Here is an 8,909-nt window from a genome sequence, read left to right as displayed (position 1 = left end):
AGAAAGCTCCCTCTAGTGGAGAAGAACATAGCTAAAGGCCTTCCATGTGCTACAGTCACCAATAAATCCGATAGGGAATTCAGCAGAGACTTAATTAACCAATGAGTGGTGGGAATTTGAACTCAGTACCTCGGGGAATACTTGAAGCAAATGGTCCAGGTGCATTTAAGAAAAGCTAGAAGCGCCTCACGCAGAATGGGACAGAAGTTTCCCATGATAGATTTGTGTGAGAAAACTTGGGAGCAGGTTTGATTACAGCTTAAACCCCGCATGGACTGGCTGGGCTCAGTGGATTGTTCCTGTGCCATATACCCCATGTAGTCCTAAATTGATTCTCCTGTACTGTATGGCACTCGGGGCATGCTACCAGACCAGCCTGGCTTTTGGGCCCGTTGTACTTAAATAGAGAAGGTGGTGGTGTCTGGAAGTGATTTTTCGGCCCAGTTCATTGACTCCTGCCAGAAAACTAAAAGGACCTCCATCCACGGAGTTTCTAATCTCCATCGCTTCACCCAAAAACTGAGTTTTAAGCAACAAATGAAAATAATGGAAAATTACGGCGAGTCTTTTACCATCTGGGGACACAACAGGCCACTGTACAACAGGAGAAGGCGGAGCCCATTCTGCCTGCTCCACCATTAAATTAGATTATGGCTGCTCTGCATTTTCACTTCACCCACCCGCCATTGTTCTGTAACCCGGGCCACCATCTGACAACCTGAATAAACAGAGTAAAGGTGGGCAAATATGCAAAGCAGGCGAACGCAGAAAGGAATCACTGAATAACGACAATCCCTTTCCCTGTTTACACGCCAACGAATAATAAGCAAAACACGGCGGATGCTGGAAATATGAAATAAAAACAGAGAATGCCGGAAACATTCAGCAGGCCTGACAGTATCTGTAGACTCGAAATGTTCACTCTGTCCCTTTCCCAAAGGCACAAACTAATACAAAGCAAAACACTGCAGTATCAGTTGGGAGGGAAACAGAATTTTTCCAGCATTCCCTGTTTTTATTTTATATTAAACGAATAAAAAAGCACTGATTTGTTTTAACTCTTTTTTGCAAACTCTCCGATTGAATCACTCGGCCTCACCGTACTCAGTGGAGCTAGGATTGCAAATCATCGGCAGAAGGGAGCGTTATCCCGTGTCACAGCGAGAGCACATCTGACTTCGGATCAGATAACTGTGCGAGTGAATCACTTCCCGGACACGGCTACTTTTAAACCCGGCATGCGTCTGAATAAATGTTACCACCTCCAGATAAACACAGTCGCCCTTTCGGCGCTTGGGGCATGATTTTCACGCTGTGAGGTGTGTAATTCCCCCCCCCCCCCCACTTACATTTGTGTACAAAGGTCAGAAAACAGCAGAGATGCGAGTGGTTTTCCGGAAAATCTTCCAAACATGTCTTCATGTCTCCCACTCGCTCACCGAGGACGTTAAATAACCCAGAAGTGGAAAGTCAACGATAAACACAGCCAGAGAGACCTGTAACAAGCCACGTTTCGGGGAGGTTTTTTTTTACTATGATTTAGATTTGTGGCTCAGTTGGTTAAAGAATCTCTTTCCTAACTTGGGGGTCGTGAACTCGCTTCGTCACTTAGAGCACTCCGTGCAGAAGGATAAAACAAAGTAGAATTTATTTTCTTCGTTCAGGTTTGCAGAATGGGTGTTTGAAATTGCAGAACCAGGATTTCAAAGTATCTCAGCCAATTGCAGTTTCTGTGGAAGACGCTTTTTTAGCCATTGAATTCTACCTGGAAGCCGGGCTCAATACTATTCTCACTGAAATAAACTGTGACTCCGTCTATTTACTTTTCTCCTTTACTCTTTCAGGGTATGTGGGCGTCGCTAACAGGGCCAGCCCTAATTACCCCCTGTATTGAGTGGTTTGATGGGTCATTCCAGAGGCGAGTTAAGCGTCAACCACATTGCTGTGGATCTAGAGCTCCTCCCCGAAAGGGCATTAATGAGCTTGACAGGTTTTTGCTACAATCGATTATACTTGGCATAACTACCATTACTGAGGCTAGCTTTATATTCCAGATTTGTTCATTGAATTTAAATTCCACCAGTTCCTGTGGTGGGAGTTAAACCATAAACCCGCAGGGCATTTCCCTTTGGGTTATTGAAAATAATGCAAAATTACAGCGAGTCGTTTACAACCTGAGGACACAACACTGACACTGCCAATAAACCCCCACTTCCCCGCAGCCGGCTCCTGGCGAGGTTGGGGGTTCGCTACGGGCCGCTTCCAACTGAGACTGAGACAGGGATAAAAGGGGAAGGCTTGCCTCGAGATTTGGGATACATCGCCAGTCAGGAGTCAAACGCATCTCGTTCGTTCGTTCGATGCTGTCGTCGTTTTCCCCAGAATGCTGACTGCTATAGGCCTCCACCTCTGTGCCCTGTGCAGCCCTTTCACATTCCATAGGGGTCAACTGCATCCAGTGCATTATATCCACCGTCCAGTCCTGGACCTGCTTCACTCTTCTACTTGTCCGTCAATCTTACCTCCCTCTCCGTCTACCGACTGCTTCAGTTGTGTGTCCAAAATATTGCAATTTTCTCTTTCAGATGCTGTACACTAAATCTCCTCTATTCCCCGGCCATTTTCAGCACTTCCTCATTGTAGTTCCCTCTGCCTAGGGTCCTCCTCCATGTCTATATGTATCTAAAGCATTTATATCTCTTACGGTCTTATCTCCCGGTGGAAGAAACTAGAAAAACCCTCTACCCAGATTTGAGAATCAGCAGGTCCGCGTAGGGAAACTGAATTAGATCATACTTTCCCAGTGTCCAACTGGCTTGTGTACTGGTATCTCTGTTCCTCCACAGTTTCCAGCATCTCACCACTTAAAATACAAAGCGGAGCACCTCCAGAAGGCGACAAGGGTGGGACTCGAACCCACGCGTGCAGAGCACAATGGATTAGCAGTCCATCGCCTTAACCACTCGGCCACCTTGCCCGATAAACGAAGGGCTTCAACTCGTGCTTTTCCAATGCAAGCAAAGTTGGCCAAGCAGGTGGCTTTCATCATTAGACCTGTTTGTGCGGGCGGGTGCGCAATGTTGCAGATGAAGCTGCTGTATAAACAGGCATTTCCATGACATCAGCTTTTGGTCTGTTGGAACCGACCGGTGTGAAACATTCGCAGATCTTGTCCCACATGTGGTGTGAAATTCCACTGCGGCAAGAATGGAACATACAATCATTTGATCACATCCTGATTAACACCACTCAAACACCTTAAACATGAAGCCACTAATACAGTCATGATTACTTCCTAATTTCTCAGGAAACGGCATCTGAGCTCGCTGACTGGCAGAGCTACATTACCCCCACTTGACTAGCGAGGGGCAACCTTAGGTCGACCTGGCTTCTGATCTTCAGCAGAACTAGCAATACGGCGTATCATTGAACATCAAACAGGTCTCAAGAAATAACAAATCGAATTTGTTTCATCCTTTCACAGGATGTGGGCTTCGTTGGCTGGGCCAGCATCTATTGCCCATCCCTAATTGCCCTTGACGAAGTGGTGATAAGCTGCCTCTTGCACCGCTGCAGTCCATGTGGCGTAGGTAGAGCCACAGTGCTGTTAGGAAGGGAGTTCCAGGATTTTGACCCAACGGCAGTGAAGGAACAGCGATATATTTCCAAGTCAGAATGGTGAGTGACTTGGAGAGGAACTTCCAGGTGGTGGTGTTCCCCTCTGTCTGCTGCCCTTGTCCTTCTAGATGGTAGACGTCGTGGATTTGGAAGGTGCTGTCTAAGGAGGCTTGGTGAGTTGCTGCAGTGCACCTTGTAGATGGTACACACTGCTGCCACTACACGGGGCTGGTAGAGGAAGTGAACGTTTGTGGATGGGGCACAAATCAAGTGGGTTGCTTTGCCCTGGATGGTGTCCAGCTTCATGAGTGTTGATGGAGCTGAGTCTATTGGAATATTGATTTTTGTTTGGAATGGATAAAGCACCGAGGGAACAACAAATTTAATTGAGATTCCAAACATTTCATCACCCTGGAGATGTAAAGAGAAAGAAAGGAAGATAAGAAATGATGGGAGTTCTTGCTTCTCATTATTTTCATTAGCCATTCATTCGTCATCATTTTCCATCCGTTTATCAATGCTGGCTCTTAGTTGTTAACACATTTTCTCCAATCAATAAGTATTTTTGTTCTGGATTATGGAGTATAGAACTAGAATATGAGAATAGGGGTTTGGAATATTACAGCAATAGTTAAGAGTTTCTCTGGACTATTTCACTCGCTCTGCACTTTGTCATTTTGCACTTATGATTATTCAATGCAGTCACAATCCCAATTTCGTTGTGATTAGTGTCAATCTCTCTTTTCAAATGTTAACTCAATGAACCATGGTTAACTGCATCACTGATCATGCATTTTATACTCCCCCTGCTGCTACAGTTCTTGTTCGTGATAAATCATTATCTGGGAACTACATTTCACTGCATTACTCTTGTTATTTAGACCTTGGGAAGGCCAAACATATTGTTTTGCTCACCATCACAGGCTCTGTTCTCTATCCACTGAATGCACACACCCACCAACCACCCCCACCTCCCGCCCCCAGCTTGGTCAATGTCTGAGGCTGAACCAGACTGTTATTTGTTTGACCTCGGAGACCCCTGTAACCCTGTTCTGAGGTTAGACACCATATCCCCTCCATCACCAACCATGCTGACCAGCACCTCCACAATATCGCCCACCTCCACCTCTGCCCCAGAGCACCTGCAGCATAAAACCTCATCCGTGCCGTTGTTCAATTCATTCTTGGCTATTCCAATACTTGCCTTAAGAGCATCCCAGTTAAAAGCCTCCCATAAATGTCAGCTGGTCCCAAACTTTGCTGGAACCCTCCATACTCACAGCAAGTCCCGTTCACCCATCATCCTTGTGGTCACAGAAGAATGTTGGCTTCATGTCTGGCAACACTTCGATTTGAAATTCTTATCACTGTGTTTAAACTCCTCCAAGGCCTCACTCCTCCAATTATTCTCATTCCCATGCCCTTTCCCCACAGCCCTAATTTTTCCCTGCAAGTTAATCCCGTGCCTTGTTAGCCCTCCCCACAGGCATTACCTCACATTTCTCCAGGCTCAATTCCATTTGCCACTGCTCTGCCCACCTGACCAGTCCATCGATATCCTTTGGCTTTTCTGCCAATTAGTTTAAAACTACCTGTTGAATGCCAATTTCCCTGCCACTGCAGACATTTGTATCTTAGTCACTTTATGAACCCCCTTCATAGTTGCAAACATCTATTTTTTTAATTCATTCACGGAATGTGGGCTTTGCCAGCTGGGCCAGCATTTATTACCCACCCCTAATTGCCCTTGAGAAGGTGGTGGTGAGCTGTCTTCTTGATCCGCTACATTCCATGTGGTGTAGGTACACCCATAGTGCTGTTAGGAAGGCAGTTCCAGGATTTTGACCCAGCGACAGTGAAGGAATGGCGATATATTTCCAAGTCAGGATGGTGAGTGACCTGCAGGGGAATTTCCAGGTGGTGGTGTTCCCCATGTGTCTGCTGCTCTTGTCCTTCTAGATGATGGTGGTCGTGGGTTTGGAAGGTGCTGCCTAATAAGCCTAATTGAATTTCTGCGGTGCATCTTGTAGATGGTACACACTGATGCTATTGTGTGTCAGTGGTGGAGGGAGTGAATGTTTGTGGATGTGGTGCCAATCAAGTGGGCTGCTTTGTCCTGGATGGTGTCAAGCTTCTTGAGTGTTGTGGGAGCTGCACTCATCCAGGTGAGTGGGGACTATTCCATCACACTCCTGACTTGTCCTTTGTAGATGGTAGACAGGCTATGGGGAGTCAGGAGGTGAGTTACTCATTGCACAATTCCTAGCCTCTGTCCTGCTCTTGTGGCCACAGTATTCATATGGCAAGCCCAGTTCAGTTCCTGGTAAATGGTAACCCCAGAATGTTGATAGTGGGGGATTCAGCGATGGTAATCCCATTGAACGTCAATGGGTGATGCATAGATTCTCTCTTGTTGAAGATGGTCATTGTCTGGCACTTGTGTGGCACGAATGTTACTTGTCACTTGTCAGCCCAAGCCTGGATATTGTGCAAGTCTTGCTGCATTTGGACATGGACTGCTTCGGTATCTGAGGATATTGATGAAGCAGCTAAAGATGGTTGGGCCGAGGGGACTACCTTGAGGAACTCCTGCAGTGATGTCCTGGAGCTGAGATGACTGGCCCCCAACAACCACAACCATCTTCCCTTATGCTAGGTATGACTCCAGCCAGTGAAGGATTTTACCTCTGGTTCCCATTGACTCCAGTTTTGCTAGGGCTCCTTGATGCCACACTCTGTCAAATGTTATATATGATATCTCCCCTTAACCATCCGTGCTCTAGAGAGAAGAATCCCAGATCGCCCAGTCTCTGAACTCGCTATAGCCTTGCAAATGTTGCTTTAACTGTATTTAAGAAATTCGCCTTCGGAATTTATTATTGAATCTGCAGTTTCCGCCATTTTTTCTGGCAGAGAATTGCAGGTCCCAGCAGCTCGCTGTCTAAGAAAATTTCGCATTTTCCTTTTTGCCAAACACCATAATCAGCTGACCCAAAACTTTGCTGAACCTATTCTTACGTTCAGCCGTCATCCCAATGTTCACTCAGGAATATTGACTCCATGAGTCAACTGTGTCCTCTAACTGAACTCAGATTGAAAAAATTGTACTTAGCCTCGTAAACCCGTCATAATTCTAAACCACTACATTAACACTAGATTAAATCTTTCTTCAGTCGTCACTGCTCCCTTCTCAGGCACCGAATCATCCTGCATTGATGGGACACAAGGAGGCCATTCAGCCATCGGTTTCACGCCGGCTCTCTATAGAGCAATAGAAATATCCCATTTTCTCGTTCTATTCCCGTGATCCTGCGAGTTGATTGCTCCAATTTCATTTTGAAATCATTGGTGGTCTCCGCTTCCACCACTCCCAATGACAGTGAATTCCAGGTCATTATCACTCTTGTGTGCAAGCGCTTTTCTGCAGAACCACCCTGTATCTCCTGCCCAAAGCACTAAACCTGTAACCCTGGCCCTCCTACCAGCAGCTAGGGCGAACAGCTTGTTCTGTCTCTATTGTATCTTCCTCTTAGCTGTGAAGCATCCTTCATTACCGGGTGGTGGTTGAGCCATGGACTTATTTGGTCATTTGTACTACGGGATAGGGCGCGGATGCAGGGCCCAAGTTGACGTCAGCGCGAACAGGGATCAAACCCCGCGATGTTGGAATTATTCTGAGCCACAAGCTGGCTACATAGCCAACTAAGCTAACTGACATCCCAGCTGTGTCTACACCGGTCGTAACCTTGTCACCTCCTTCAAGTATCCCCTCAATCTCCTTTGCTCTAAAGAGAACATTTCCAGCTTCCCTAACCTAACCTTGCAGATAGCATCCCTAAATTCTGGAACCATTTTGGAAAATCTCCTCTGCACCATCTCAAGTACCCTCACTTCCTTCCTAAAGTGCGGTGATCAGGTCCGGCCACAATTCTCCAGTTGAGGCTTAACCAGAGTTTAATAAATGTTCAGTATGACTTCCTTGTGTTTGTGCTCAATGTCTCTATTTATGAATTCCAAGAACTCTCGTGTTTTGCCTATCACTTTCAGGACAGATCCTCCCAACTTGGAAAGTCTATGCACATGAACTCTTAAATCTCTCTATCCCTGCATGCCTTTCAAAACTGCCATTAAGTCTACATCTGCTGTTGCCTGCCTATTCTGCCAGTCCATCTATGTCCTGGTGCACTCAGTTGGTTTCATCCTGAGTTCCAGTCAAGTTCAGTATCAACGGCAAATTTTGAAAACTTGCTCTCTTTTGCCTGGCACTGAAACTTGGGTAACATCACTTTCTACCATCCTCCACCATGAAGAGCAATCGTTTACCGTGATTCGCTCGTTTCTGTTCTCCAGCCCTTATCTTTTTTTCTATCCAAGCTGACGCTGACCCCCCTATTCAATGAGCCTCAATTTTGTGAACTAGACTTTTGGGTTGCACTTTGTCATACAGATTCTCAAAATTCGTATAGACAATGTCCTTTGTCTTCCATTCATTAACCTTCCTTGTAACTTCAACAAACGCTCCATTTGGATTAGTCAAGCAGGACCTGCGATGTACAAATCAGCATTGCCCCTCCGTTAAAAAGAACTCAAACCGCTCCAAAGGCCTGTTGGTTTTTTTCCCCCCTTGATTATTGTTCTTAAATCTTTACCAGCCGTTGGTGTTAAAATGACAAGGTTAATAGGACTGCTTTGACAGCCCTTCTTAAATAAGGGCGTCGTATTTATCACTCTCAAATCTGCTTTCTATTTAGGGGATATTGGAAGATTTTGGAAATCACTCCCGCCACTTCCTCTTCCAATTCCTCAAGCAATCTGCGGGGCAAGCCATTCACACCAGGTGACTTATCCACCCTCAGCACCGCCATCCTTTCCAGTACAGCGCCCCAATCAACACTTCCCCCCTCCATGAAGTTTAACTGGGGGAGCTGGAGCTTCTCTGAAGCTCTGGGTTTCATTCCCACTCCAGGGCTTGATGGCCAAAGAAAGTGCGTTCATAGCCTAGCCAAACGGCCTGGTTGCCGACCTCTAAACTTTTACAATGCACTTAAGGCAGCTGTAAGAGCGGGGGAGTGGTCAGCCATGTCTGGGACGGGGTGGCGCCCCTCAAGTAATAGCCTCAGGCGACAGGCTGGTGAGCGGTACCAGGAAAGTCCCGTCGTGAAACTGACATGAGCATGTCCTTTATCTCCCTCGTGTGCCAGTAGACGCAGAAAAGCTTCTAAAGTCTCACGATTAGTTCCACCTCTATGGATATTTTGGCAGCATTCTCTTCCTTAGCAAAAATTGATGCG

General features: G+C 46.3%; 1 non-coding gene across 1 annotated transcript; it reads right to left on the bottom strand.

Annotated features, from left to right (window-relative positions):
- Positions 1–2,895: 2,895 nt before the first annotated feature.
- On the bottom strand, positions 2,896–2,977 carry trnas-gcu. Its single transcript has one exon. It is a non-coding gene; the product is annotated as a tRNA-Ser (tRNA).
- Positions 2,978–8,909: the final 5,932 nt, after the last annotated feature.

Source organism: Carcharodon carcharias (genome assembly GCF_017639515.1).
Source record: "Carcharodon carcharias isolate sCarCar2 chromosome 37 unlocalized genomic scaffold, sCarCar2.pri SUPER_37_unloc_1, whole genome shotgun sequence".
Taxonomy (NCBI): domain Eukaryota; kingdom Metazoa; phylum Chordata; class Chondrichthyes; order Lamniformes; family Lamnidae; genus Carcharodon; species Carcharodon carcharias.
This window is presented reverse-complemented; position numbering and strand designations above follow the sequence as displayed.